General features: G+C 46.6%; 1 protein-coding gene and 1 pseudogene across 1 annotated transcript in view; one reads left to right on the forward strand and one right to left on the reverse strand.

Moving 5' to 3' along the window:
• Nucleotides 1–25,803, reverse strand: part of LOC141176270 (cartilage oligomeric matrix protein-like) — a 1,029,762-nt gene that overhangs the window by 544,263 nt on the left and 459,696 nt on the right. The gene's annotated exons all lie outside the window — the stretch shown is intronic.
• Nucleotides 816–14,436, forward strand: LOC141176273 (dead end protein homolog 1-like; annotated as a pseudogene).

Below are 25,803 nucleotides of genomic sequence, written 5' to 3' on the forward strand. Positions count from 1 at the left end.
TGCCTCAGGATTTCTTTTATTTTATGTCACCCTTCTCCTTCTCCTTCTTCTTATCCTCCACTACCATATCACCAGGGTGACCATCATGCAACGCCCACATAATTTTTTAAGGATGTTTATGATGCGCGTAGGAACTATTTTTAGAGGCCTACCTCTAACTTTATATGTAATATATATATATATATATGTATACCCCCCCGGGTCAATGATTTTCAGCCCATGCACTTAGTGCATGGGTATTACCGGTCTAGGAGACCCACTCCTTAATTATAGAAAATAATTTTAACTGTTGCCCTCCACTGCTGTGACGAAACAGTTTATAATCTTAATCGGCCAAATGGTTAGATTTGTTAAGCCAAGAGAAATACACTTTTGTGTTTGTGTTGACTTGTAAAAGTATATGTATTTCTGAGGTGGGTCACGAAGGACAGGCCAGTATTTGTATAACCCTGATTGTTGTCTTTTCTTGGTTCTGAAACAATGATGTTTGTTACTATGCTAATTGCATATTATACTAAAGCCAGCTAGATGTTAATTCACAAGCACCCCAGGCTATACCAACTATGCAAATTGATTAAAGGCTCAAACAATGAGACCTGAGCCCTGTGGAATAATACCCTTCCTAATCCTTGACTTGTGGCTGTGTACTTCAAAGGACAATTGAACAATTTAAAGAATTGCTCTGTAGCAGGAGATAAGAGACCGAGAATTGAAAGAGACTTTACAAGGAGAATCAAAAATCAGACTCTCTGCAGACCATCAGCTTGGTAGCATGGCTTTATCCAAAGACACACAGAAACTGCAGGAGAGGAGCCATGGAGAAGAAGGGAGCAGCCAGTGCAGCCTGCGAGCCTCAGATATGGATCAACTCTGTGAACAAGAAAAATAAAGCTGGACTCATCGAGTAGATGAGGAGCTCTGATGTATCACTGGTGCAAGAGACTGGACAAAGGAAATATGGTGTCCCCCCTCCAGGTTGGGTTGGAGAAGCTCCTCCACATGGTTCTGAAAATGTTATTGGCAATATTCCTCAGGAGATCTATGAAGATGCATTGATACTAGTGTTGAGCGAGCACTAAAATGCTCGGGTGCTCGAAGCTCAGGCCGAGCTCACTGTGATACTCAGGTGCTCGACCCGAGCAACGAGCCCAATGTTAGTCTATGGGAGACCCGAACATTTTTGCGGCGGCTCCCCCGGCAGTCTGCAGAAAGCCTAAAAAGTGCCCAAAACGATAGTGACAGTGCTCAAATGACATGGGGACAGCATGGGGATCGCCCCTGGAAGCATTTCTGACCCCCAGGTCACTGCTGTCAACAACGTGGTCAGAGGTATTAAGCCACTTTTACAGGCTCACAATAAAACGTTCAAAAACGAAAGTGAAAGTGCTTTCCTGTGAAATATGTTAACCCCTTAACGACCATGAGTCTTTCTGTTTTTGTGATTTCCTTTTTTGCTCCCCTTCTTCCCAGAGCCAGAACTTTTTAAATTTTCGTTCAATATGGCCATGTGAGGGCTTATTTTTTGCGGGATGAGTTGTACTTTTAACCACCATCACTAGTTTTACCATATCGTGTGCTGGAAAATGGGAAAAAAATTCCAAGTGCAGTGAAACTGCAAAAAAAATGCAATTCCACAGTTGTTTTTTGGGTCCTTTTTTTACCACGTTTGCAGATTGCTAAAACTGACCTGCCATCATTATTTTCCAGGTCGTTACGAGTTCATAGACACCAAACATGTATAGGTTCTTTTTTATTTAAGTGGTGAAAAAATAATCCAAAGCTTGCTAAAAAAAACAAAAAAAATGACGCCATTTTCCGAGACCCTTAGCTTCTCCATTTTTCGGGATCTGGGGCCAGGTAAGGGCTTATTTTTTGCGTGCCGGGCTGACGTTTTTATTGATACCATTTTGGGGCAGATCCGATGTTTTGATCGCCCGTTATTGCATTTTATTGCAAAGTTGTAGCGACCAAAAAAACTTAATTCTGGCGTTTAAAATTTTTTTCTCATTACGCCGTTTACTGATTGTATTAATTCTTCTTTTATATTGATAGATCGGGCGATTCTGAACGTGGCGATACCAAATATGTGTATGTGTTTTTTTTTTTTTTTATATATATATATTTTATTTTGAATGGGGCGAAAGGGGGGTGACTTAAACTTTTATATATTTTTTATTTTTTTTATTTTTTTAAAAACTTTTTTTTTACACTTTCTGAGGAGACTAGAAGCAGCAGTTGTCTGATTGCTTCTACTGCATACAAGCGATGAGCAGATCGCTTGTATGCAGGAGAAATGCTCACTTGCTATGAGCGCTGACCACTAGGTGGCGCTCATAGCAATTGAGACATGACAACCACAGGCGTCTGCTGCAGACCCTGAGTTGTCATGCCCACCCATTGGTGACCAGCGATCACGTGACGGGGTCACTGATGGGCGGGGCTTAGGACTCCCAGAAGCGCGAGTTAAATGCCACTGTCAGAGATTTAACATGTTAACAGCCGCGGGTGGATTGCGATTCCAATAATCAGCTGACATGTGCTCGCTTCAGTGCGGGCTCACCGCCGGAGCCCCCGCTGAACCGGCCTTCCCGACCTGGTGCGTACTATTACTGACCAGGTCGGAAAGGGGTTAAGGAACATCCTTTCCAGGGTAAAGACTTGTGTATAAGGTAAAATAAATAACCAAAAACAAAAATACTCCTCCACACCTGGGGCTATGTTCACAAGTAGCATTTTTTATGCGTTTTTGCACGTTTGTATTGCTTTCAACCGTGACAAATGCATTCACCGGGAAATGTCATTTTAACATTTTACAACCTTATCTGGCCATGTGCTGTGTGACACATGCATACAGTGCTAAAAAGACATGGGTACAGCATGGGGAAGATCCCTGGAAGCATTTCTGACCCCCAGGTCACTGTCTAAAAGTGTGCCCATCAGAAGTGATCCTTGCCGCATCAGAAGATGCAGACTTGCAACTATCCCCGTGCAAGTCCTTGTCCCAGGGCAGTGTTCAATTGTACCTCCCGCCAATCCTTGCAATGCAAGCGAAAATATGCAGCCAAACACCCACCCACCCGCAGGCTGCAATACCATACTGCTAGCTTTTACTTGAAATGGGGCCTTTTAGTTTGGAGGAGGCCGAAGCTGGCCACTACCTCATGGCCACTTCGGCAGAGAGGTATCCATACTCTGTCCCCAGCCGCCCGGCGGCCGGGTGTCCACGCTCGGTCCCCAGCCGCCAGGTGGCGGCCAGGTGTCCATACTCGGTCCCCAGCCGCCATGATTTGTCCTGTCACCTTCCCCCACACTTTTCTTAGCCTGGCCTGCTTTAGGGCAGCATTGGACGAGCCCACGAGAGAACCAGACTCCTCCGGTGGGCCCTGGCTTCTCCATCAGGGGAGTTGAGAGTGCCTAGGTGAGGAGCATGATGATGATGATAGAAGTTAGCATCTGCTTTGTTTTCTTGGAATGCAAGCGCATGTATGTAGTAGCGGCTAGGCCTGAGGTGGTCCGCGTTTTGGCGCATATCCTACCTCCTCCAAGGATTGCTGGATGTTTTCCTGCTACTATCCCAGTTCTATGACTCCCGTTAAAACAAAGCTTCAGGTGATAAATGATGGATGAGGTGAGGTGGTGGCAAAGGAGAAAGAGCAGGAGGAACAGGGACCATTCACATCAATATCAGGCCAGTCAACCAGATATGTCTTGTAGGATATGTTTCTGTACCAAAAGGAGCGGTTCGGCTACACAGTTATAGGGCATACAGTGAGTGCAATGCCTACCAAAAATTTCGAGCCACTCCAATGCCCCTTGGAAATGACATGGAGGTCAGAGGGCGTTAACTAAACCTTTTTTTCGATTTATAGCAACTGGGTCTCCAGTGCACTGTTGGCCTAAGCAGTGAATGGAAGGCTTTCCAAAAATTATGAGGAACTGCAATGCCCCTTACAAGATCCATGTGTGGCACCCGAGGGGTCTGGTCACCACAGTAATAGAGATATTACGTCGGAGAGCAAGTGGGAGGTTTCCTGGTTAGGATCCCTTAAACATGCAACATCCTCCTGCCCCAGTCCTGGGAGGGGAGAATTCTGCCCTTATAAACTGGATCTGGGGCGGGGTTGAGTGAGTCAGAGAACAGTCAGAGTCAGAGTGAGAGCAAGGGAAAGTAACAGCAAGGAGCTCTGTAGGAGCTAGGAGCTAAAGACCAGGGGCTGGAAGCTGAGCAGAGCTCGCCCTGGCAGAAGACAATAGGAACCGGACACAGGAGTCCGAAGCTGTGAGGACTTATATATCCAGCAGCAGAAACCAGCCGGCAGGGGATTTCAGGTCCTCTGGCCATAGAAACCCGGAGGCTCAGTCACAAGCAAGGGACCAGCACCGCCGTCGTGGAGCGGAGGCTAACAGAAGGCCCCAAGTCACCAGCCATACGGGTGAGCACTACACGGTACACTCAGGGACGTGGGCTACTTCTACCCGCTTACAGCAAGGTAGCCAGGAAGAGTTCAGACAGACGGGGAGGCCTACAACTCCACCTGGCAAGGGGAACTCCTGCTTGCTCACAGACTAACCAGGCCTCTTATGCTAGCCAGTACTCCCGGGAGGGTCTACCTTATAATCATCAGTAAAGACCCTGAACTGCACTGCAAAGACTCTGAGTCGTTCCTGCTGCGCTCGTGCACCATCACCGCCATCATCCACACTCACTGCGCTGAGGCTATACTCCTCCCAAGGGGAGTTATCCCATTCTATGCTGCGCACACAACACCAGCCTCAGCGGTCTGCCTCGCAGCGGTGGTACTCCCTGACCGCAATCCACGGGTGGCGCAGTCGGACAATTAACCTCAAAACCTAAGAAAGACTGCCACTGCTTTGACCAGCCTGAGCCACGGGACCGGGTCACCGCCACGAAGACTACAGACCCCCGAGACCCGGCACCGGGTATCCCACACACGTGTACACACGGCCCAGGGGGCGCGTCACATGCAGTACAGCATATTACAAACATAAGTCCCATTATTGGGGAGTAGGTGTCCCATAGTATTTGCTTATGACTTGCAAGCAAAAGCTGCCAAAAATTAGGACGGAGCAACTTGCAATGCCCCTTACAAGAGCCATGCAGTACAGCATATTACAAACATAAGTCCCATTATTGGGGAGTGGGTCTCCCATAGTCTTTGCCTATGCCTTCCAAGCAAAAGCTGCCAAAAATTAGGACAGAGGAACTTGCAATGCTGGCAACATGGACCACGGTCACCCTGGTGGTATAGTGGTCGTGGAGGCTGAGGATAAGGAGAAGAGCAAAAAACAGCCGAAATGAGGAAGCGTATACCCATGTGTGGGTGTGAAGCGGTGCATGTGAATACACCTCCCGAAAAAACACAGTGGATTTGACTTTATGTTACTCTGCTGTCATTTGATGGTGATGAGAAGTCTGGCCCAATCCAGCCCTTGTTCATTTTGATAAGGGTCAGCTTGTCAGCATTGTCAGTTGACAGGCGAGTGCGCTTATCAGTTATAATTCCCCCAGCGGCACTAAAAACATGCTCCGATAACACGCTAGCGGCAGGGCAGGCCAGGACCTCCAAGGCGTACAGAGCGAGTTCATTCCAAGTGTCCAGCTTGGATACCCAATAATTAAAAGGCACAGAGGAATCACGGAGGACGCTGGTACGATCGGCAAGGTACTCCCTCACCATCTTTTGAAACTTTCCACTCCTTGTGAGAGTACCCCGTGCCTCAGGGCCTGTAAGCTGGGCGGGTGTCAGAAAACTGTCCCAGAACGTTGACAGTGTTCCCCTGCCTCTGCTGGATTGGAGTTGCATCTCTCTCGCCTGTACGCCTTGGTTGGGCAACGAACTGTGACCTCTGCCGCTAGCGTGTTCAGATGGGAATTTTTTTAAGAGTTCTGCAGCAAGGGCCTTATGGTATTGCCCCATTTTTGTAGACCTCTCCACCTCAGGAATAAGAGAGTGAAAGTTCTCCTTGTAGCGGAGGTCTACAAGTGTCACCAACCAGTAATGACTGTCACCCAACATTTTGACAACGCGAGGGTCACGGTTAAGGCAGCGTAACATAAAGTCAGCCATGCGTGCCAGACTGGTAACGGGCAAGATTTCCGTGTCCTCACCAAGATGACGACTGACCATGCTCTCCTCCTCCTCCTCCTCCTCTTCCTCCTCCCCCCTGTCCTCAGGCCACCCACACTGAACCAACGGTATGACAATTGTACAGGTACTACCGTCTACAATGCATGATAGCAGCTCCTGTTCTTCCTCCTCCTCCCCCTCCTCCTCCTCTCCCTCATTGTCCCCCAATGCACGTTGGGATGAGATGAGGCTGGGCTGTGTGTAATCGCACGCTACGGCTTCTTGATCCATCTCATCATACTCTGGCTGCAATGCCTCCTCTTTAATTCTCTGCAGAGAGCGTTGCAAAAGACAGACAAGTGGGATGCTGACTCTAATGATGGCGTCATCACCACTCACCATCTTGGTGGCCTCCTCAAAGTTTGTCAGGATGGTACATATGTCAGACATCCAGGTCCACTCCTGAGGTCTTATGTGTGGAGTCTGACCTGAATATCGACGGCCTTGTTGCAGCTGGTACTCCACAACTGCTCTCTTCTGCTCACAAATCCTTTGCAACATGTGGAGGGTAGAGTTCCAACGTGTGGGGTCATCACACACCAGTCGGTGTGCCGGAAGCTGCAAACGCTGCTGCAACACAGCAAGGGTGGCGGAAGCTGTAGCCGACTTGCGAAAATGAGCTGACAGGCGGCGTACTTTCACGAGCAGATCTGGCAACTCGGGGTACGATTTAAGAAACCGCTGAACCACGAGGTTAAGCACATGAGCCAGGCATGGTACGTGTGTGATCTCACCTCGCCTCAGAGCCGCCACCAGGTTACGGCCATTGTCACACACGACCATGCCGGGATGTAGGTTCAGCGGTCTCAGCCACAGATCTGCCTGCTCTTTCACAGCTGTCCACAACTCACAAGCAGTGTGAGGTTTATCACCTAAGCTTATGAGTTTCAGCACAGCCTGTTGCCGCTTGGCGGAGGCAGTACTGCAATGCTTCCAGCATGTAACTGATGTGGTGATATCTGAGATGGAGGCTGAACATGAGGAGGAGGAGGAGGATGCGCAGGAGCTGTACACTGTGGGGGCAACTCTGACTGACATAGGGCCCGCAATCCTCGGTGTGGGGAGGATGTGTTCCGTCCCAAGGTCCGACTGGGTCTCTGCTTCCACTATGTTTACCCAGTGTGCCATCAGAGAGATGTACCGTCCCTGGCCACAAGCACTTGTCCACGTGTCCGTTGTCAGGTGGACTCTCCCAGTAACTGCATTGTTGAGGGCACGGCAGATGCTTTGGCACACGTGCTTGTGTAGTGCGGGGATGGCACAACGGGCAAAATAGTGTCGGCTGGGGACCGAGTACCGAGGGACGGCCACCGCCATAAGATTGCGGAAGGATTCTGTCTCCACCAGCCTAAAAGGCAGCATTTCGAATGCAAGCAGTCGTGAAATGTGCGCATTTTGGACTGTGGCCTGTGGGGCGTTAGCTGCGAATTTCCGCTTTCGTTCAAAGGTCTGGGATATGGACAATTGAACGCTGCGGTGGGACGTGGACGTGGACGTTGATGCTGTTTCTTGAGAAACTGCCATAACAAGTGAAGACTGAGAGGAGGGGGCATCTTTACATGCAGTATGGACAGGGGATTGCCTTGCACACACAACAGGGGGTTCTATTGCACGCACAACAGTGGAAGAAGCAGTGGTGACACCCGCTGACACTGGTCGTGGACCCTGGGTTTCGCCCCACAAAGTTGGGTGCTTTGCTGCCATGTGCCTGATCATGCTGGTGGTGGTCATGCTGGTAGTTTTGTCACCCCTGCTGATGCTGGCATGGCAGGTGGAACATATGGCCTTTTTGGGGTTATCAGCAGAGTCTTTAAAAAAATTCCAGACTCTGGAAGACCTACCGCTTGTACTGGCAACGTCCCTCGTGTTGGTGTTACGGGGAACGGTTGCCTGCCTTCTGTCTGCGGCCACCACACTGCTTCTTCCTGCCTGTTGGGGTACTCTGCCTCCCTCCCCCTGTGTGTTGCTGGCCTCACTCTGCATGTCCTCCTTCCACGTTGGGTCAGTTACTAGATCATCCACCACCTCCTCCTCTTCCACTTGCGCACCACGATCCTCCTCCTCACTTCCTGGCAATTGTGTCTCGTCATCGTCCACCTCTTGTGACAGATTGCCAACGTCGACTTCCTGTGGCCGTGGCTGTTCAAATATTTGGGCATCGCAACATGGGATCTCCTCTTCCACCACTTCAAGCGTATCAGGCGAGGGGCCCAAATATGGAAATGGACCAGTGAACAGCTCTTCAGAGTGTCCAAGTGTGGGATCACTTGCTGTCTGACGACACTCGGCATGGTGGGAGGAAGGAGCATCAGGGTGAGGAGGAGTATGCGGTCGAGACTCACGGCTACTAAGAGTTGACTGTGTGGAAGACAGACCGGAGGTGGTGGTGCCCAGGTAACTGGAAGTATTGTCTGCTATCCAATAAATAACCTGTTCACACTGATCAGTTCTCAATACTGGTGTTGTTCTGTGCTTCCCTAGTAATTCGGTCAAGAAGTGGGAGCGAGAAGATGTGGCTGTTGGTTGTGGCACATTTTCACCTTGGCCACGGCCCCATCCTCTGCATGAACCATCACCAGAACGTCCACTTCCACGTCCCTTGCCACGCTCCTTGCCCATTGTAAATTAAGCAAAATAGCTTACACTTGCACTATCAATGGAAAAAGGGTAATAAAGAGTAGATTAGAACCGTGGAAGAGGAAAACCACAGTTATTGTTTACTGGGGTATACCACACTTTTTTAAATAGAGATATTTGCGGCTGAACAGTGAGCGACACACTCAAACTGCTTTTTTTTTAGATACCAAAGGCCCAAAACTGGATAGTACAGCGATTTGACCCGTGGAACTACGAAACCACACTGGGATGTCGGGCCTACACAAGACTATTTTCAACAGATATATTTTTGTGTCACAACAGTCAGGAGACACTACTGTTTTTCTTTACGGAAAAACTACCAAAACCTGAATAATAGAGATTTTTTACCGTGGGATGGCAAAACCACAGTTATTGTTTACTGGGGTATACCACACTTTTTTAAATAGAGATATTTGCGGCTGAACAGTGAGCGACATACTCAAACAGTTTTTTTTAGATACAAATGGCCCAAAAGTGGATAATACAGAGGTTTGAACCGTGAAACTGCAAAGCCACACTTGTATTTCTCGGGCCTACACCAGACTATTTTCAACAGATATATTTGTGTCTGAACAATCAGGAGACACTATTTATTTTTTACGGCAAAAAATGCCAAAAGCAGGATAATAGAGATGTTTTACCGTGGAAGAGCAAAACCACAGTTATAATTTACTGGTGTATACCAGACTTTTTTGAATATATATATATTTGCGGCTGAACAGTGAGCAACACACTCAAACTGTTTTTTTTAGATACAAATGGCCCAAAAGTGGATAATACAGAGGTTTGTACCGTGGAACTGCAAAACCACACTTGTATTTCTCGGGCCTACACCAGACTATTTTCAACAGATATATTTGTGTCTGAAAAATCAGGGAGATACTATTATTTTTTTTTTTACAGCAAAAAATGCAAAAAGCAGGATAATAGAGATTTTTTACCGTGGAACAGCAAAAGCACACTTCTGTCTCTCTGGCCTACACCAGACTATTTTCAACAGATATATTTGTGTCTGAAAAATCAGGGAGACACTATTATTATTTTTATACAGCAAAAAATGCCAAAAACAGGATAATAGAGATGTTTTACCGTGGAACATCAAAACCACAGTAATAATTTACTGGTGTATACCAGACTTTTTTAAATATATATATTTGCGGCTGAACAGTGAGCGACACACTCAAACTGTTTTTTTAGATACAAATGGCCCATAGAACTGCAAAACCACACTTCTATTTCTCTGGCCTACACCAGACTATTTTCAACAGATATATTTGTGTCTGAACAATCAGGAGACACTATTTATTTTTTAGGGCAAAAAATGCCAAAAGCAGGATAAGAGAGATGTTTTACCGTGGAACAGCAAAACCACAGTTATAATTTACTGGTGTATACCAGGCTTTTTAAAATATATATATATATTTGCGGCTGAACAGTGAGCGACACACTCAAACTGTTTTTTTTAGATACAAATGGCCCAAAAGTGGATAATACAGAGGTTTGAACCGTGGAACTGCAAAACCACACTTGTATTTCTTGGGCCTACACCAGACTATTTTCAACAGATATATTTGTGTCTGAACAATCAGGAGACACTATTTATTTTTTACGGCAAAAAATGCCAAAAGCAGGATAATAGAGATGTTTTACCGTGGACCAGCAAAACCACAGTTATAATTTACTGGTGTATACCAGACTTTTTTGAATATATATATATTTGCGGCTGAACAGTGAGCGACACACTCAAACTGTTTTTTTTAGATAGAAATGGCCCAAAAGTGGATAATACAGAGGTTTGTACCGTGGAACTGCAAAACCACACTTGTATTTCTCGGGCCTAAACCAGACTATTTTCAACAGATATATTTGTGTCTGAAAAATCAGGGAGACACTATTATTTTTTTTTTTTACAGCAAAAAATGCAAAAAGCAGGATAATAGAGATGTTTTTACCGTGGAACAGCAAAAGCACACTTCTGTCTCTCTGGCCTACACCAGACTATTTTCAACAGATATATTTGTGTCTGAAAAATCAGAGGCACACTTTTTTTTTGGGGGGGGGGGGGACACCAAAAGGTTAATAAGATGGGTATTTGTACATTGTGAAGGAGGAAAAAAAATAGGATTTAGATAAAAAAAAGGATTTTTCCTGGCCCCCGGGACCTGGAGCTAAGTCCAGCAATTTCAGCAACAGGAGCAGCACACAGGACTGTAATGCAGCGTATGCTGGTATAACCACTGCGTCTCCTATACAGCCTGCCTGCCTGCCTGATATACCTGGGATGGATATTAGTCCTGAGAAGGACTGTTTGTTTGATCTGGAAGCCTTTACAGACCCTACACTAACTATTTTGCAGGATATATCTCTCCCTAAATCAGCAGCGCTGTCCCTACACTGTCTGATCCGGAGTGACTGTGTCCAAGATGGCGGCGCCCGGTTTTAAATACTCGAGACGACGCTGTGCGGCCAGCCAATCACTGTAATGCCCACAAACAACATGGCTGCGGCATTACAGTGACTGGCTGGCAATCCCTGCATGTTCATTGGCTCTGTAAAGAGCGCCAAACATGCAGGGCGGAGACCCGAGCTCCCGCCCGAGTAACCTGGAAATGCTCGGTGCTCGCCGAACATCCCGAGTAGCGTGATGCTCGGGCGAGTACCGAGCAGTGTCGAGCATGTTCGCTCAACACTAATTGGTACCCTTTTTTTAGTCTGTGGGAAAGCTGTATGAGTTTTGCTTAATGATGACCTTCATTGGCCTAAACCGTGGTTTTCCTTATGCACGTTATTTCTCAAAACGCATTGCAGATCAGGCCATTGCCCAACGCTGTAGTCATGAAATTCCTTTTGTGTCGAAGCACCGAGAAGTGTGAGCCGATGTTGGACAGGCTGCAATTGCTTATAGAACAAGCTGCATTAGAGGACTTCCTGGGAGAAATGACAGCCGGAGTAGATATGGTTTCCCTCTATGCCAGTTCTTTCACCAACCTAAAGAATATGGCTATGGTGAAATACAACTGTCGCTGAGAAGCAGCCCTTGCTGAGAAAAGTTTGTGTGAAGGTTCTCAGATACTCTAGGGCTGCTTTTTTATTATGGGCTGGCTCCAGCAATCTATAAAAATTAAGATGCAATCTGGCACCTTGGCAAAGCCCAATTCTGTTCTCACTCTGATACAGTCATATGAAAAAGTTTGGGCACCCCTATTAATCTTAAGCTTAATGTTCTATAAAAATTGGTGTTTTTGCAACAGCTATTTCAGTTTGATATATGTAATAACTGTTGGATACAGTAATGTTTCTGCCTTGAAATGAGGTTCATTGTACTAACAGAAAATGTGCAATCTGCATTCAAACAAAATTTGACAGGTGCATAAGTATGGGCACCTCACCAGAAAAGTGACATTAATAGTTAGTAGATCCTCCTTTTGCAAAAATAACAGCCTCTAGTCGCTTCCTGTAGCTTTTAATGATTTCCTGGATCCTGGATGAAGGTATTTTTGACTATTCCTCTTTACAAAACAATTCCAGTTCAGTTAAGTTTGATGGTCGCCGAGCATGGACAGCCCTCTTCAAATGATCCCACAGATGTTCAATGATATTCAGGTCTGGGGACTGGGATGGCCATTCCATAACATTGTAATTGTTCCTCTGCATGAATGCCTGAGTAGATTTGGAGCGGTGTTTTGGATCATTGTCTTGCTGAAAGATCCATCCACTTTGTAACTTCAACTTTATCACTGATTCTTGAACACTATTGTCAAGAATCTGCTGATACTGAGTGGAATCCATGCGTCCCTCAACTTTAACAAGATTCCCAGTGCCAGCATTGACCACACAGCCCCAAAGCATGATGGAACCTCCACCAAATTTTACTGTGGGTAGCAAGTGTTTTTCTTGGAATGCTGTGTTTTTTTTGCCACCATGCATAACGCCTTTTTGTATGACCAAATAACTCAATCTTGATTTCATCAGTCCACAGGACCTTCTTCCAAAAAGAAATTGGCTTCTCCAAATGTGCTTTTGCATACCTCAGCCAACTCTGTTTGTGGCGTGCTTGCAGAAACGGCTTCTTTCGCATCACTCTCCCATACAGCTTCTCCTTGTGCAAAGTGCCTTGTATAGTTGACCGATGCACAGTGACACCATCTGCAGCAAGTTGATGCTGCAGCTCTCTGGAGGTGGTCTGAGGATTGTCCTTGACTGATCTCACCATTCTTCTTCTCTGCCTTTCTGATGTTTTTCTTGGCCTGCCACTTCTGGCCTTAACAAGAACTGTCCCTGTGTTCTTCCATTTCCTTACTATGTTCCTCACAGTGGAAACTGACAGGTTAAATCTATGAGACAGCTTTTTGTATGTTTCCCCTGAACAACTATGTTGAATAATCTTTGTTTTCAGATCATTTGACAGTTGTTTTGAGGAGCACATGATGCCACTCTTCAGAGGAGATTCAAACAGGAGAACAACTTGCAAGTGGCCACTTTAAGTAGCTTTTCTCATGATTGCATACACCTGGCTATAAAGTTCAAAGCTCCATGAGGTTACAAAACCAAAAAAAGTGCTTTAGTAAGTCAGTAAAAAGTAGGCAGGAGTATTTAAAACAAGAAAATGATAAGGGTGCCCATACTTATGCACCTTTCAAATTTTGTTTGAATACAGATTGCACATTTTCTGTTAGTACAATAAACCTCATTTCAAGGCAGAAACATTACTGTGTCCAACAGTTATTACATATATCAAACTGAAATAACTGTTGCAAAAACACCAATTTTTATAAAACATTAAGCTTAAGATTAATAGGGGTGCCCAAACTTTTTCATATGACTGTATCTAACAAACAGGTCATGCTGAAGAAACTTGAACCTACTGCCGCCATTCAGTGTCTTCAGCTCCTTTGAGAGAAACTAATGTTTGGGCAGCCAGTATACCAAACAAAATTCCTGAGATATGGAAATTGTGGATGGCTTCGCATCTGGTGCTGGGTGCGAATACCAAACCATGGCATACCATTCACAGGATATTCCTGACTGGTTGTAGACAAGCTTATTCCCACAGAAAAGCACCAGCAAGTTAAGGAGACTGTGACCTCTATCTTCATGAAGGAGTTTGCTTGTTGTTTAAGAGACCAACCGCTGCTGTCTACCTTGTGAACATTCTGTTGAAGCTTGTGTAAGAGGGTGACCAGTACCTGGTCATGCACCTTTTCTTTGTGTGTGCACATAATGTTATATCCTGTTTTAAATGTGAACATGTGTTATGATCAGTTGTCTGATGTGTCAGTTATAGGGTCAGTATAGGTTAGTGCAGGTAGGGTACTAGAATAGTAAAAGAGTAAGGCTAAGGGGGGCACTATAGCTTAAAGCAGATGTAGTTGTAAGTTAGGAAAGAGTTAAGGGGTTTAGGAGTTGCTCAGGGTGGGAGGAGCAGGTTCAGTGAAGAACTGAGACACTTCCTGATTGCAGGAGTTCTAGAGAGAGATGTGAGGAGAGAACAGTTGGTGGTCCAGGGGGCACCGGTGACATGGTCTGTCCAGCAGCAAAGAACCCGTATTCAGATATTCTGAACCAGACATTTCCTAAACGTTCGGGACCTACGGTCCACAGGATCCACAGAGAAGTGTGTGTCCAAAAGCCTTCACTGAAGGGGAAGTAGGACGGGAAATAGACAGTACGGGATTCTTAAAACTGCGAGGGTCTCATAGGCCAAGAGGGTCCGCTATGGAAGGGACAGCTCAGGACAAATGGACAGCGAACATCAATACGTGCGGTGTATCAGACGGTAACCCTGGAAAAGTATGTGATCAATGCTACATGCTGTATGAAGTTGATTTCAAGTGTTCCAGTAAAGTTCTTTTTTATAAAATGGAATGGAAGTCCCTAAATGTGTGTGCGGCGGTTCCTGAGGTGGAAGAACCAAAGACAGCAGAGATCTGCAATCAAAACGTAAGTGTTCTGCACCACACACACAGCACTGGAGAATTGGGACATTTGTCTTTGTCAGGGGGCCAGGGTGTGGGAACACGTCAGCCTCTCGCCACAACTACCACCCTGAGTCCCTTACAAAATTGGTGAAAATGTAATGATCGGAGGTCCGAGAGAGATCCAGTGAGTCACAAACTGAGACAGAGACAGAAATAAACAACACTCTCTTTACTAAAACAGGGATTAGACTAAAATTCAGTATTGCATGAATCAGTCTCAGGTTCTACCTGGGACACTGTCCCTACTAAATACACACAGTCTAGTGAGGGCGGTCTATAGGGACCCCTGAGATGGCACACTGAGTACAATCCTACCACTATTAACAATAACAATGCATGAAACTATACGAATTGCTCTTATACCCCTAGTATAGGTATACCCGGGTTTCTTAAAGTTACGGTACCGTTAACCTCAGATGTGGTCTATCACAGGCCTGTGAAAAGTGGTGGCTGCAGCTAGTCCCGGAAAACTTTGGCGCCAAATAAAAACAAAGTTCACAAAAACAGCAAAGGTTCCTTGTCTTGTCGGCTGATGCCGAGCCCACACGCCGGGGACTTTAGTCCTGTAGCCTTAGGTTAAGGTCTGGGGATAACTCTTCACAAGGCTTGTCAGTATCCTCTCAATGTGAATGGCACCGGACTCCCTCTCGCAGTCACTCACTGTTTTCCAGAGCACCGACCACGTGCTCCGTCACAGAGATGGAATCCTGAGTTTCTTTCCCTCTCACACGACACTTGGCTCCTCCAGCACAAAGTCTCTAGTCATTCAGCATGGCCTCCCACAAAACTCCAAGGAGCCACACAGCTTTCCCCAGCTCATCACTCGTTCTTAAGCAGGGACACAGCTTCACCAGGGCCAGGGGTTAATAACCCCCACAGGAGAGCTTGTAGAGAGAGCGTCTTGTTGCAGTTCAAATTTCACAGACTTCCTGTCTAGCGTCTCACACAGCAGACACCCTCAGAACACACAGGGTCTCCTGCTCTGCCCCTGCTCTGAGCTCAGCCAGGGAAAAGTCACAGGGTCCTAATGCTCTCCTGCTGCTATCACAGTTCACACTCTCACACTTGCAAGGTTTAAGAGGTTACATTGGTGAGTCTGGTTTTTATACTAAAGATCCTGCTGTGTTTTTATAGTTTTTTTTTTCTCTTCAAATGCAAATGTGTACTGCAGTCGTTCTTAATTTTTGGCAGCTCTTGAAATTGCTGCATACGCAATAACAGTATAGGAGACCAACTCCTTAATAATGGAAAGGACAATTCAAAAAGATTCCATATTCAAGAATATTACCTTTCTTATCTGAAATTTGTTTACGGGTGAGCTATCGCAGTATGGATAGCATATTACACCGATCAAGCCAGGTATTATTGCCTTATACTGCAAGCTGCAGGAAAAAAATACAAATCTATTCTATTCCCTATTGTTACCGCTGATAGATGCATTTACAATAGGGACAGGTGCTGCTAGGTGGTATCATCAGCTCGAGATGAGTGTTCATTCTGGTCACATAAATCTCTTCCACAGTCCATAACTTTTTTTTAATTTATTTGGCCTTATACAGTTGTGCTCAAAAGTTTACATACCCCGGCAGAATTTTTCCTTTCTTGGCCTTGTTTCAGAGAATATGAATGATAACAAAAAACTTTTTCTCCACTCATGGTTATTGATTGGGTGAAGCCATTTATTGTCAAACTACTGTGTTTTCTCTTTTTAAATCTTAAAGACAACCAAAAATATCCAAATGACCCTGATCAAAAGTCCACATACCCTGGTGATTTTGGCCTGATAACATGGACAGAATTTGAATGTTATGTTAGGTTATGTCTTTGAATGGCTACTAAAGGTAACATCCTCACCTGTGACCTGTTTGCTTGTAATCAGTCTAATTGACTTTGTCAGAAAAAGACTTAAAGGCCTATCGGGAATAACCGGAGACCCCCGCTAGGGCCATTTGCAGAACCGATGGACTTCAGTGATTAATCTCATATTTGGGCTAGATACAGTATTTTAGAGAAGGATTTTATTGCTATTGGTATTGCTATTGTGATATTGCTCTCATTACTAACCCCTGTTGCAATCCCTGTCAGCTTGTTAAATATATATACAGTACAGACCAAAAGTTTGGACACACCTTCTCATTTAAAGATTTTTCTGTATTTTCATGACTATGAAAATTGTACATTAACACTGAAGGCATCAAAACGATGAATTAACACATGTGGAATTATATACTTAACAAAAAAGTGTGAAACAACTGAAAATATGTCTTATATTCTAGGTTCTTCAAAGTAGCCTCCTTTTGCTTTGATGACTGCTTTGCACACTTTTGGCATTCTCTTGATGAGCTTCAAGAGGTAGTCACCGGAAATGGTCTTCCAACAATCTTGAAGGAGTTCCCAGAGATGCTTAGCACTTGTTAGCCCTTTTGCCTTCACTCTGTGGTCCAGCTCACCCCAAACCATCTCGATTGGGTTCAGGTCTGGTGACTGTCAAGGCCAGGTCATCTGGCGTAGCACCCCAGCACTCTCCTTCTTGGTCAAATAGCCCTTACACAGCCTGGAGGTGTGTTTGGGGTCATTGTCCTGTTGAAAAATAAATGATGGTCCAACTAAACATAAACCAAATGGAATAGCATGCCGCTGCAAGATGCTGTGGTAGCCGTGCTGGTTCAGTATGCCTTCAATTTTGAATAAATCCCCAACAGTGTCACCAGCAAAGCACCCCCACACCATCACACCTCCTCCTCCATGCTTCACAGTGGGAACCAGGCATGTAGAGTCCATCCGTTCACCTTTTCTGCGTCGCACAAAGACACGGTGGTTGGAACCAAAGATCTCAAATTTTGACTCATCAGACCAAAGCACAGATTTCCACTGGTCTAATGTCCATTCCTTGTGTTCTTTAGCCCAAACAAGTCTCTTCTGCTTGTTGCCTGTCCTTAGCAGTGGTTTCCTAGCAGCTATTTTACCATGAAGGCCTGCTGCACAAAGTCTCCTCTTAACAGTTGTTGAACAGATGTGTCTGCTGCTAGAACTCAGTCTGGCATTGACCTGGTCTCTAATCTGAGCTGCTGTTAACCTGTGATTTCTGAGGCTGGTGACTCGGATAAACTTATCCTCAGAAGCAAAGGTGACTCTTGGTCTTCCTTTCCTGGGGCGGTCCTCATGTGAGCCAGTTTCTTTGTAGCGCTTGATGGTTTTTGCAACTGCACTTGCGGACACTTTCAATGCTTTCCCAATTTTTCGGACTGGCTGACCTTCATTTCTTATAGTAATCATGGACACTCGTTTTTCTTAACTTAGCTGCTTTTTTCTTGCCATAATACAAATTCTAACAGTCTATTCAGTAGGACTATCAGCTCTGTATCCACCAGACTTCTGCACAACACAACTGATAGTCCAAACCACATTTATAAGGCAAGAAATCCCACTTATTAAACCTGACAGGGCACACCTGTGAAAACCATTTCCGGTGACTACCTCTTGAAGCTCATCAAGAGAATGCAAAGAGTTTAAAGCACAGTCATCAAAGCAAAAGGTGTCTACTTTGAAGAACCTAGAATATAAGACATATTTTCAGTTGTTTCACACTTTTTTGTTAAGTATATAATTCCACATGTGTTAATTCATAGTTTTGATGCCTTCAGTGTGAAGGTACAATTTTCATAGTCAGGAAAATACAGAAAAATCTTTAAATGAGAAGGTGTGTCCAAACTTTTGGTCTGTACTGTACATATATAAATTGTTATTTATAGCTATTTGACTGCCCTCACTTTGTGACTGTGCGCTGTAGCATCGGCGTCTCTGCCCCTTGCTAGGCAGAGACGCCGTCCCTCTCACCTGTCCGCTCCTAGCGCTGCATCCTCCAGCGCTTCTCTCCACGCTGCTGCCGGCGTGCGCTCCTTCCCCGGCAGTGTGCTTAGGGACCGCGCGCGCCGTCCTAAGGAGTCCCCGGCCAATTGCTGGAGGACCTCCCATATATAAGGCACCTCCTCCAAAATGGAGGTGCCCAAGCAAACTTGTTTGCACTGTGTCTGATCTGTGCTTCAGCCCTCAGGTCCCGCTGCTAGCCTGACTCCTCGTCCTGCCTGCCAGCCTGTTATCTGCCCGTTACCTGCCGAGCCTGCCAGCCTGCTCACCTGGAGTGCTCACCTGTTACCTGCCTGTTACCTGTCTTGGCTATCAGTCCGCTCACCTGGGAGCATCCGTCTGCCCTGTCTGTCAGACCACTCACCTGGGAGCGCCCACCAGTCACCTGCCTGTTACCTGCCTTGTCTGTCAGCCCGCTCACCTGCGAGCACCCGCCTGTTACCTGCCTCGTCTGTTTGCCCGCTCACCTGGGAGCACCCGCCTGTTACCTGCTGTGTCCGTCAGCCCGCTCACCTGGGAGCGCCCACCAGTTACTTGCCAGTTACCTGCCTCGTCTGTCTGCCCACTCACCTGGGAGCACCCGCCTGTTTCCTGCCAGCCTGCCTGGAGACCCTGCCGTCACTTGCTGTGACCACCTTCCTGGTAAACCTAAAGACTGCTACTTGCCCTGCTTTCTCGAACTGTGTCCACCTGTCAGCTACCAGAGATTTCCACCTGCTTGCCGTGTCCATCCGCCATACCGGTCTGTCCCAGCCATCTGACCCGTGGGAGCCACCTGCTCTCTTACAAGGTCGTCCCCAGAGTAGCACCTGGTCCCTCAGCCCGGATCCTCCCTGGTCACGGTGTCGTTAGCTGCCGTACGACCGGGGTCGGTTCGGGTGGATACTTAGTCACGCCCCTCTGGGTCCCTCCTTGCACCTCGGCACAGAGGTTCCACCACCCGGACCCGTAACAGTTTGCTCGGGCCATGGAACCCGGTGGCACCGAAGCTCCCTCGCTCTCTGACCTATACCAGGAAGTCTCCCATCAGAGATCCCAGCAGGAGTCCATCCTGAACCACCTGCGGAATGTCAACTCCCGCCTGGACACACTGACTGCTCCACCAGCAAACACCGCTAGTTGCACGACTCACTCCCTGGCAGCGCTGCTGCCCACCAATACCATGGCATCCTGCCCCGGACCCTGGCTTCCTGCACCTCCTCGTTTCGGAGGCGACCACGCTCAAGCTCGGGGCTTCATAAACCAGTGCACCCTGCACTTTGAACTCTTGGCTCATCAGTTTATCTCCGACCGGGCCAAAGTGGCATTCGTCATTTCCCATCCCACTGGGGAGGCACTGGCATGGCTTAACCCCCTGTGGGAGAGAGGGGACCCCCAGGTGTCTGACCTGTCGTCTTTCCTCACTGCTTTCCGGAGAGTCTTCGATGAACCGGGACGTAAGACCTCATCTGCCTCCTCTCTGCTACGTCTCCGCCAAGGGAGTCTCACCGTGGGTCAATATGCCATACGGCTCTGCACCCTCGCTTCTGAGCTTGCCTGGGATAACGAGGCCCTGGTGTTCGTCTTCTGGGAGGGTGTTTCCGGTCGGATTAAAGATGAGCTCGCCGGTCGGGACATTCCTACCACCCTGGATGACCTGGTGTCGCTGGCTACCTGGATTTACATCCGGTTTCAAGAGCGCACCAAGGAGACCACCCGTGAGAGAAAGTTTCCCCGCCTAGCTCCTACTTTCCAGAGACCTGTCTCCTCTTCTGTCACTCCCTGGGTGCACTCACCTGAGCCCATGCATATCGACCAGACCAAGATGGTCAAATCTCGCCAAGAGTCACGCCGAACCGAGGGGAGCTGTTTCTTTTGTGGCAGTAAGGGGCACCTGATCCGTTCCTGTCCGGAGAGGCCGGGAAACTCCAGTGTCTAGGACCGCTCGGAGAGGTCGCCCTAGACAAAAGTAAGTCCTCTCCAACCCTGACTTTGTCTGTCTCTATCTCCTGGGGAGAGAACCATCACTTTGAACTCGCCCACCTGGATTCTGGATCCGCTGGAAACCTCATCTCCCAGTCCCTGGTTGAGAAACACTGTATTCCCACCAAGTCTCTGGCTGAACCATTGTCAGACGCCTCCGTGGATGGAAGACTTCTCCCGGTGACCATCCTGCTCGTCACTGAACCCATAACCCTGCAGGTGGGAATGCTGCACTCTGAGGAAATCTCATTCCATGTGCTGCCCGGACTCTCTCACTCCCTATTGCTTGGTCTACCCTGGCTACAGATACATGAACCCGTATTGAACTGGCGATCCAGTGAAGTACTTCGGTGGGGACCAGACTGCCATAAGACCTGCCTGGTCCCTGTCCGCCCAGCTCGCCCTCCGCCTGTTATGTTCTGCTACCAGAGCTAAGGAAAGAGAGGAGATCTGTCCCTACGATAGAACTCAGCTTGATCCCTATGATGTAACAGGGGACCTGATCCTGCGATCAGACCTGCTAAAGTCCTCAGCTAGTCTGTACGGAGACCTATAGATGTGGGGAAGGAATCCCTACAAGTTCTAGGGACTGGAAGCAAAATGGACACCTTCTAACAGAAATAGTAGCAGACAGACGAACAAACAAATAATATAGAACACAGAGGTCCGAAGACCAAGCAAACAAACAGAGTTAGATACTGAGCACCGGCTAGCTAAAGAGTAGTAATACAATGAAGTCCAGCAAAGCCAGAAGGGCGGAGCAGGACTAAATAGGCCAACAAGGTCATGTGACCAGCAATAGAAAAAACCTAAGAGCAAGGTTCTAACAGTACCCCCCCTTCTAAGAGGATCCTCCGGATCCCCTAGGACCAGGCTTATCAGGAAATCTCCTGTGAAACGCTCTGATAAGTCTGGACGCGGAAACATCATCCGACCTCACCCATGAGTTATCCTCGGGACCGAAACCTTTCCAGGCCACGAGATACTGCAAACTACCTCTATACCGTCTAGAATTAAGGATGCGAGAAATTTCATATTCCCCGTCCTCCACCACCGGGGGAACAGAGGCAGAGGCGTCACAATCCGACACAACAGCTTTTTTCAACAGAGAGACATGAAACACGGGATTAATTCTCCAGGAGGTAGGAACCTCCAACCTAACAGCAGATTGGTTGACAACCTGAAGCACCTTAAAGGGCCCTACAAACTTGGGACCCAATTTCTTAGAAGGAATCCTCAACCGCAGATTCCTAGAGGACAACCAAACCATGTCACCAACAGCGAACAAAACCTCCTGTCGTTTCCTATCAAAGTAGTCTTTAGATTTTCTGTTAGCCTCCTGAAGATTACCACGCACATCCGTCCAAACTCTCTCCAAATCGCCGGAAAAATTCTCCTCCTCAGGCACGGCAGATACCAACTTGGAGAACGACCCAAACGACGGATGTCTCCCAGAACAACAAAAAAAAGGCGAACAACCAGCAGAAGAAGATGTATGGTTGTTAAGAGCAAATTCAGCAAGTGGCAGAAACTCAGACCACCCCTCTTGATTGTCTGCCACAAAACAACGCAAGAACTGCTCAACATCCTGGTTTTTCCTTTCTGTCTGGCCATTAGATTCAGGATGATATCCGGATGAGAATGACAAATGAACTCCCAACCTGTCACAAAAGGCGCGCCAAAAACGAGCCACGAACTGAGGTCCCCTATCAGAAACAATGTCAGTAGGAACGCCATGAAGTCTGACAATTTCCTTGACAAAGGCCTTAGCGAGAGTCTTAGCGCAGGGAAGTTTGACGAAGGGAACCAAGTGACACATCTTGCTAAAACGGTCCACGACCACCCAGATGACAGTAAAACCCTCAGAGGGGGGAAGGTCAGTTATAAAGTCCATAGCCAAATGTGTCCAAGGAGCACTGGGAACCTCCAGAGGGCAAAGCAACCCCGCAGCAGGAGTATGTGAGGACTTAGATCTAGCACATATAGTACATTGACGCACCCACTTAATGACTTCCTTCTGCCATCCAGGCCACCAAAAACTGCGACCCACCAGTCTCTTGGTCTCAGAGATTCCGGGATGACCTGCCAACCGAGATTCGTGACACTCAACAAACAAATCTCTCCTAAAGGTCCCAGGCACAAACAACCTCCCATGGGGAGTGTTAGATGGGGCATTCTCCTGTGCTTTAAGAATCTCATCCTCCAAAACGGAGTCCAAAGCAGCAATCACAACATCTTCTTGTAAAATGTTCTCCTCTTTCTCAGCACCGACTATGGGAGAAAAACTGCGAGACAAGGCATCCGCCTTAACATTCTTAGTACCTGGGATGTAAGTAACGGAAAAATTAAACCGCGAGAAAAACAGTGCCCACCTAGCCTGACGGGCATTCAGGCGCTTGGCAGCATCAAGATATATCAGATTTTTATGATCCGTAAAAACCTGAACGGGAAATTCAGCACCTTCCAAGAGGTGGCGCCAGTGTTCAAATGCGAGTTTAATAGCCAATAATTCCCGATTACCAACATCGTAATTCAGTTCAGTCTCCGAAAAATTTTTTGAAAAAAAGGCACAGGGATGTACTCCATCCCTGTTATCCTGAGACAATACTGCGCCAACCCCCACAGAGGAAGCATCAACCTCAACCAAAAACGGCTTAGTCACATCAGGCTGCATAAGGATGGGAGCAGAGGTGAACCTCTCCTTGAGATACACAAAAGCCTCAATGGCCTCAGAAGTCCACTGAACCGCATCAGCACCTTTCCTGGTGAGATCGGTCAGAGGTTTGACAATAATAGAACATTTTTTAATGAATTTTCTATAATAATTGGCGAAACCCAAAAACCTCTGTATCGATTTCAAACCAATAGGCCTAGGCCATTCCTGCACAGCTTGAACTTTCACCGGGTCCATCTCAAAACCTTCACTGGAGATAATGTAGCCCAAAAAACTAATTCTCTGTACAGCGAACTCACATTTCTCCAGCTTAGCAAAAAGCGAATTGTCAATTAACAACTGCAATACTTCACGTACGCTCCGCCAATGAGACACCAGATCCAGCGAATAAATCAAAATGTCATCCAAATACACAACCACATTTTTGCCGATCAAAGGTCTAAGGATGTCATTAATAAGATTCTGAAAAAATGCAGGAGCATTAGTAAGACCAAAAGGCATAACCAAATTCTCAAAATGACCCACAGGAGTGTTAAAAGCAGTCTTCCATTCGTCACCCTCCTTCATGCGCAACAGATTGTATGCCCCCCGAAGGTCAATTTTAGAGAACCACTTGGCCCCCACTAACTGGTTAAACAGATCAGGAATCAATGGCAGTGGGTAAGGATTGCGTACAGTAATTTTGTTAATCTCACGAAAATCCAGACAAGGACGTAAACCGCCGTCCTTTTTTTTTACAAAAAAAAATCCAACCGCCACAGGAGACTTAGAGGGCCTAATGTGACCAGCGGCCAAGCTTGTCTGTATGTAAGCCTTTCTCTCAGGAATAGTAAGGTTAAATAAATGACTTTTAGGAAGAGTCGCTCCAGGGACAAATTCAATAGTACAATCATAGTCTCTATGGGGAGGCAAAACCTGCGATTCCTTCTCAGAAAAAACTCTCCAAAAATCCTGAATAGGAACAGGCAATTCCCCCCTATCCACAGCTGCAATGCGCCCGTTACAACACTTGTCATAACATTTATGGCTCCAGGATTTACTTTCATTGGTAGACCAATCCAGTACAGGATTGTGCAATTTTAACCAGGGCAATCCCAACACCACCGGAGAAGGCAAGTTATTCAAAACTACCAAATCCAAATTCTCATGGTGAACACCATTAATAGTGAGGGGAAATTCACAGACCTTGAGAGTAACATTCTTCAAAGGGGAGCCATCCACAGAAACCACAGCAATGGGGGATGACAAAGGTTCGGGTTTTAAATTGAGTTTTTCCAAGAATCCCCCATCAATAACATTCAGAGTAGACCCACAATCGACAAACACCCGAAATTCCATTAATTTTTCCTGAGCAATAGTGGAAGCAGCTAAAAATACACCCTTGGAATTTAAACAGGCAATACGGGCATGACTGACCATTTTTTTTTCTTTCTTCATACGAAGCACACAGCTTTTAATGAAATGACCAGAATTTCCGCAATAGAAGCACAAACCTTCAGAAAATCTGCGGTCCTTTTCTTGAGAGCGAGGTGCCATCGCTCCAATCTCCATCGGCTCTCCACTGTCAGTACACACATTCTCATGACCAGAAACTGACATAGCAGAGGATTTGCTCTCATTAACCCTTGCACGCAGTCTCCTATCCACCCGTATAGCTAATTGCATAGCCTGTTGCAAATCTTCAAGTGTGGGATAAGCAATTAGCAAGTCTTTAACCCTTTCACTAAGCCCAGCAAGAAACAGACTCTTCAGAGCAGAATCGTTCCACCCTATTTGAGTAGACCACCGACGGAAATGAGTACAATATTTTTCCACATTACCTGATCCCTGTCTCAAACGTCTCAACTCAGTCTCAGCAGATGAGACACGGTCAGGATCATCATATAATAGCCCCAAAGCAGAAAAAAAACTATCCACTGATCTAAAGCATGAATCACTAAGTTGCAAAGAAAAGGCCCACTCCTGAGGCTCTTTGCGCAAAAGTGACATTATGAACCCTATGCGCTGGGATTCATCCCCAGAGGACCTGGGTCTCAAACGAAAATACAATAAGCAAGCATTTTTAAATGAAAAAAATTCTTGATGTTCACCAAAAAATAAATCAGGCAAACGTACCTTAGGCTCCAAAAAATGTGCTCCAGGACACTTACTCACGTGCTGACGGAGATCGGCCACCTCCAGAGAGAGTCCCTGCAGGCGTTGAGCCAAATCCTGATCCGACACCATGATGGAACAGAAAAATCTTTCCTTAGAGAATTTGCAGTCTGGACTTACTGTTATGTTCTGCTACCAGAGCTAAGGAAAGAGAGGAGATCTGTCCCTACGATAGAACTCAGCTTGATCCCTACGATGTAACAGGGGACCTGATCCTGCGATCAGACCTGCTAAAGTCCTCAGCTAGTCTGTACGGAGACCTATAGATGTGGGGAAGGAATTCCTACAAGTTCTAGGGACTGGAAGCAAAATGGACACCTTCTAACAGAAATAGTAGCAGACAGACGAACAAACAAATAATATAGAACACAGAGGTCCGAAG

This window comes from Phyllobates terribilis, unplaced genomic scaffold, assembly GCF_046119375.1.
Source record: "Phyllobates terribilis strain yellow unplaced genomic scaffold, ASM4611937v1 Scaffold_22__1_contigs__length_20350403, whole genome shotgun sequence".
In the NCBI taxonomy this organism is placed as follows: domain Eukaryota; kingdom Metazoa; phylum Chordata; class Amphibia; order Anura; family Dendrobatidae; genus Phyllobates; species Phyllobates terribilis.